This window comes from Oncorhynchus nerka, linkage group LG25 (assembly GCF_034236695.1).
Source record: "Oncorhynchus nerka isolate Pitt River linkage group LG25, Oner_Uvic_2.0, whole genome shotgun sequence".
Lineage (NCBI taxonomy): Eukaryota > Metazoa > Chordata > Actinopteri > Salmoniformes > Salmonidae > Oncorhynchus > Oncorhynchus nerka.
In genome coordinates, this window is record NC_088420.1 from 47,064,700 (window position 1) to 47,070,727 (window position 6,028).

The 6,028-nt window shown below is 42.6% G+C and overlaps 1 long non-coding RNA gene across 1 annotated transcript; it reads right to left on the reverse strand.

Annotated features, from left to right (window-relative positions):
* Nucleotides 1-3,728: 3,728 nt before the first annotated feature.
* Nucleotides 3,729-5,647, reverse strand: LOC115108970 (uncharacterized). Its single transcript, XR_003860446.2, has 3 exons — nucleotides 5,163-5,647; nucleotides 4,653-4,713; nucleotides 3,729-4,536 (listed from the first exon to the last, which is right to left on the reverse strand). It is a non-coding gene; the product is annotated as an uncharacterized LOC115108970 (long non-coding RNA).
* Between the last annotated feature and the right edge of the window lie 381 nt (nucleotides 5,648-6,028).

The window sequence follows — 6,028 nt, forward strand, 5'->3', positions numbered from 1 at the left end:
GGCAATACAGCATAAAATCCCAGCGGATGATGGCTATATTACATCCAGTCAGAGGTTCCTGTCAGTCTGTCTGGATGGTGATGTATTACATCCAGTCAGAGGTTCCTGTCAGTCTGTCTGGATGGCGAAGTATTTATTGGACGTTTCACTAATCCTTATGAAGGACTTCCTGGCAGAAGAGGTTACTCGACTAGTCAGATTCCGGTATGCCTGTTAAATAATTTCAGAAATGTTGCTTTATGTTTAAGGTCAATATCAGTAGTGGGTAGGTACTCAATATATACAGCTGAAGTCGGAAGTTTACATACACTTAGGTTGGAGTCATTAAAATACTGATTACAACATACAGTTGAAGTTGGACGTTTACAAACACTTAGGTTGGAGTCATTAACACTTGTTTTCAACCACTCCACAAATTTCTTGTTAACAAACTATAGTTTTGGCAAGTCGGTTAGGACATCTACTTTGTGCATGACACAATATTTTTTCCAACTATTGTTCACAGACAGATTATTTCACTTCTAATTTACTGTATCACAATTCCAGTGTGTCAGAAGTTTGCCGTGGGAGCAATATCCAAACGCCTGAAGGTACCACGTTCATCTGTACAAACAATAGTACTCAAGTATAAACACCATGGGACCACAAAGCAGTCATACCACTCAGGAAGGAGACACGTTCTGTCTCCTAGAGATGGAGGTACCTTGGTGCAAAAAGTGCAAATCAATCCCAGAACAACAGCAAAGGACCTTGTGAAGATGCTGGAGGAAACGGGTACAAAAGTATCTTCATCCACAGTAAAAACTAGTCTATATCGACATAACCTGAAAGGCTGCTCAGCAAGGAAGATGCCACTGCTTCAAAACCGCCATAAAAATAGCCAGCCTACGGTTTGCAACTACACATTGGAGAAATGTCCTCTGGTCTGATTAATCAGAAATTGAACTGTTTGGCCTTAATGACCATCATTATGTTTGTAGGAAAAAGGGGGACACTTGCAAGCCGAAGAACACCATCCCATCCGTGAAGCACGGGGGTGGCAGCATCATGTTGTGGGGGTGCTTTGCTGCAGGAGGGACTGGTGCACTTCACAAAATAGATGTCATCATAAAGAGGGAACTTATGTGGATATATTGAAGCAACATCTCAAGACATCCGTACAGAAGTTAAGGCTTGGTCGTAAATGGGTCTTCCAGATAAACAATGACCCCAAGCATACTTCCAAAGATGTGGCAAAACGGCATAAGGACAACAAAGTCAAGGTATTGGAATGGCTATCACAAAGCCCTGACCTCAATCCTATAGAACATTTGTGGGCAGAACTGAAAAAGAGTGTGCGAACAAGGAGGCCTACAAACCTGACTCAGTTACACCAGCTCTCAGGAGGAATCGGACAAACTTATTGTGGAAAGACTTGTGGAAGGCTACCTGAAACGTTTGACCCAAGTTAAACAATTTAAAGGAGATGCTACCAAATACTAATTGAGTGTATGTAAACTTCTGACCCACTGGAAATGTGATGAAAGAAATAAAAGCTGAAATAAATCATTCTCTCTACTATTATTCTGACATTTCACATTCTTAAAATAAAGTGGTGATCCTAACTGACCTAAGACGGGGCATTTTTGCTCATTATAAATACATTGTGATTTAGTTTCGGTATCAGAATAACTTTTCTGATTTTGTTTACAGAGCATACAGGCTGGCAGTTTATCACCAGTTCACCCTATGGGCATAAGGGAGAATTAGACGAGGTGTACGGCGTCTCATCCCTGCGTGTGTTGTTTCTTCCATAAGGCGCACAGTAAATCTAGCCTGCTGTAATCATTAATAAATAGTATTAGTTAGCTTGTCCACTATAACAACAGATAAAACTGTAACCAGATCAACTTGCTTTGAAGATAAAACTACTTTCAACGCACACTAATCCCGTGTCCCTGTCGCTAGAGTCGTGACTTCATCTAGCTTTGGCTGCCATCTAATAGAAAGTAATGGTAAGTCCTGGCCAATAGTTTTTAGAATGACACCAATATTAATTTTCACCAAGTCTGCTGCCTCAGTTTGTATGATGGCAATTTGCATATACTCCAGAATGTTATGAAGAGTGATCAGATGAATTGCAATGAATTGCAAAGTCCCTCTTTGCCATGCAAATGAACTGAATCCCCAAAAACATTTCCACTGCATTTTAGCCCTGCCACAAAAGGACCAGTTGACATCATGTCAGTGATTCTCTTGTTAACACAGGTGTGAGTGTTGATGAGGACAAGGCTGGAGATCACTCTGTCATGCTGATTGAGTTCGAATAACAGACTGGAAGCTTCAAAAGGAGGGTGGTGCTTGGAATCATTGTTCTCCCTCTGTCAAACAAACCTGCAAGGAAACACGTGCCATCCTCATTGCTTTGCACAAAAATGGCTTCACAGACAAGGATATTGCTGCCAGTAAGATTGCACCTAAATCAACCATTTATCGGATCATCAAGAACTTCAAGGAGAGTAGTTTAATTGTTGTGAAGGCTTCAGGGCACCCAAGAAAGTCCAGCAAGTGCCAGGACCGTCTCCTAAAGTTGATTCAGCTGCGGGATCGGGGCACCACTAGTACAGAGCTTGCTCAAGAATGGCAGCAGGCAGGTGTGAGTGCATCTGCACGCACAGTGAGGCGAAGACTTTTGGAGGATGGCCTAGTGTCAAGAAGGGCAGAAAAGAAGCCACTTCTCTCCAGGAAAAACGTCAGGGACAGACTGATATTCTGCAAAAGGTACAGGGATTGGACTGCTGAGGACCGGGGTAAAGTCATTTTCTCTGATGAATCCCCTTTCTGATTGTTTGAGCGTTACCATCAGTCCTGTGTCATGCCAACAGTAAAGCATCCCGAGACCATTCCTGTGTGGGGTTGCTTCTCAGCCAAGGGAGTGGGCTCACTCACAATTTTGTCTAAGAACACAGCCATGAATAAAGAATGATACCAACACATCCTCTGAGAGCAACTTCTCCCAACCATCCAGGAACAGTTTGGAGACTAACAATGCCTTTTCAAGTATGATGGAGCACCTTGCCATAAGGCAAAAGTGATAACTAAGTGGCTCGGGGAACAAAACATCGATATTTTGGGTCCATGGCCAGGACACTCCCCAGACCTTAATCCCATTGAGAACTTGTGGTCAATCCTCAAGAGGCGGGTGTACAAACAAACAACTCACAAATGCAAGAATGGGCTACCATCAGTCAGGATGTGGCCCAGAAGATAAGTGACAGCATGCCAGGGCGGATTGCAGAGGTCTGAATAATAAGGGTAAACACTGCAATTATTGACTCTTTGCATCAACTTCATGTAATTGTCAATAAAAGCCTTTGACACTTATGAAATACTTATAATTATACTGCAGTATTCCATAGTAACATCTGACAAAAATATCTAAAGATACTGAAGCGGCAAACTTTGTGGAAATTAATATTTGTGTCATTCTCAAAACATTTGGCCACGACTGAACACTGGGAAGCTAGTGGGCAGAGTCAAAGTACATTTACATTTAAGTCATTTAGCAGACGCTCTTATCCAGAGCGACTTACAAATTGGTGCAAATTGGTGCATTCACCTTATGACATCCAGTGGAAGTAAAGTAGACTTTAATAATAGATGCCATTTAGCAGATGCCTTTATCCAAAGCAAACTGGGTACATGGTAGTGGAAACAGAATTACAATTTTGATATCATGGATGGTCAGTCCTTGCATCTATAGGCCTGTCTTTGAATTTGAGAGTGGTTAGATTTCTCCAGCCCTGTCCCTCAGCTTTTTTATCGAAAGAGGAGCAGGGAGACACTTATTGTTTCTACAGCTGATTGCCACTTTAAATAGTTAAGATGCAGATTAAATACCCACCACAATATGTTAGACATAAATGTCCCATCACTGTGACAGTTAGGGAATACACAGCATCCAGCACAGCAAACAATCTATCAAATGTATTTCACAAAAGCTGTTTTTACATCAAAATAATAACCACAGTGGTTATAGAGGGTGCAACAGTTCAACACCTCAGGAGCAAATGTCAGTTGGCTTTTTATAGCTGAGCATTCATAGGTTGAGAGAGAGAATCAAAACAGCAGGACCGGGACAAGGTAGCACATCTGTTGAAACGGGTTAAAAAATCTGTGGAAACACAATTCCACTCCGATTCCCTTTATGGATGGGTGTTTCTTTGAATTTGCTGTCCATGGCTTGTTCCTTCTCCATTTTCGGAACACCAGCCCGCTCCCACAAAGTGATTGATAGTATATCTTGGCTCGTACTGTGATGATTGTGATTCTGAGCTCTCAGGTTCATACAGCGAGTTCTGGTCTTCATTGATCTCACTCTCCGTCAGCTCCATCTGTGGCGTTTAGGGGCCGGACTCAGTTGTATACTGATGTTCGTGGGCTCAATCTAGCTGGGCCCAGAGCTCTTTAGTGATGGTCCCGGTGGACCTCTTCTCCACCGCAGCACAGGAACAGACTGGCACCCAGGGGTCAGTTTGGCAGGCTGTACTAACCATTCTTTCCAGTTGGTAGAAAACAATTAAGGCATCTGTTAGACTATAGTTATATTCAAGAATCAATGCATATGCTTGAAATAAACAATAGCCTCAGAAATAACATGGATTTGCATGTACCTCCTCTGCCACCTGCACAGTCTCATCCAGGATAAACCTTTTCAGGGATGACGATGTCATCCTGAAAACAAACAAACGTTTTGTTAAGACAAGTAAACCCTAATATATGAGTTGGCGTTAACAGGCTACATGTCTTGTATGTGTTGTCAACGTACACACACATACACATAAAATACAGCGACATTTAGCTATGTCAACTTCAGCCTAGCTAAATGAGGTGGGGCTAGCAAAACACTACAAAAACAAATCTGTCAAACAAAATGTATTCCAGTACCTGACTATCTGAGGTGGAAGCTAGCTACAGTAACTTCCTAATAACGGGTACACAGAGAAACTATGTTGCAATTATAGTTGCAGTTGAGTTGCTTGCAAACGTTATTTGCTCGGGGGTGTTCCACAAAACCCTTCAGATGCAATTCCCTAGTTAGCTTCAACTAGAGTTGCAACAAAGTTGTCCAGCAGTGTCTAACGCTAGCCTAGTCAACAACAGCCGAGACCGGTTAACGTTACCTCAGACTCCATTGCATTGACTCGCGTCGCCTCCTCCGTTCAGTCGATTTTGCTTGACTCCGAATTCAGCGATGTTGATGATGGTCGGTCGGTAACCCCTACACCATAACCCTCCAAATGTAAAATTGACGCAAGCAGAGGGCTTCAACTTGGGCCTATGACTCCTTTCCATTCGGAAACTCCCAGTTTTCGCATCAAAAGTGCCCTTCATTGCGAAGTCTGCCTCCGGAAAGTGCTGTCTGCAGACCCTGCTAGCTCGAGCTGGCATGTCCTTCCTCTTCAGGACATGGAGCCACTTCTTCAAAAGTCGTGGGTCGTCGGGCAGCCGACGGTAGCTTACCGAGGGATTTTTTTTTGAGCCAATACATATAGCCTGGCGCTCTACAGTTCATGTTTGAATTGCTACTTGTTGTTGCCATCTTCGTTGTCCGCACCTAAAAGCACTCTCTTCAATTCACTCTCCGGGCGAAACTCAATACCACAGACAATTTGATGATTCCTGCCAGTGATGCACTGGCGTCAGTCGTTACTATAGCAATTTATAATGGCGCTGACCGTAGCTCAAATAAATCTATTCGGCGATCAAAATACAAAATTGAGAGATGTTTTTATGTTAAATGCATATGTTTTAGTAATAGTGTATTAAATACAGCGGGGCAAAAAAGTATTTAGTCAGCCACCAATTGTGCAAGTTGGAAAATAAGTATTTGGTCACTTACAAACAAGCAAGATTTCTGGCTCTCACAGACCTGTAACTTCTTATTTAAGTGGCTCCTCTGTCCTCCACTCGTTACCTGTATTAATGGCACCTGTTTGAACTTATTATCAGTATAAAAGACACCTGTCCACAAACTCAAACAGTCACA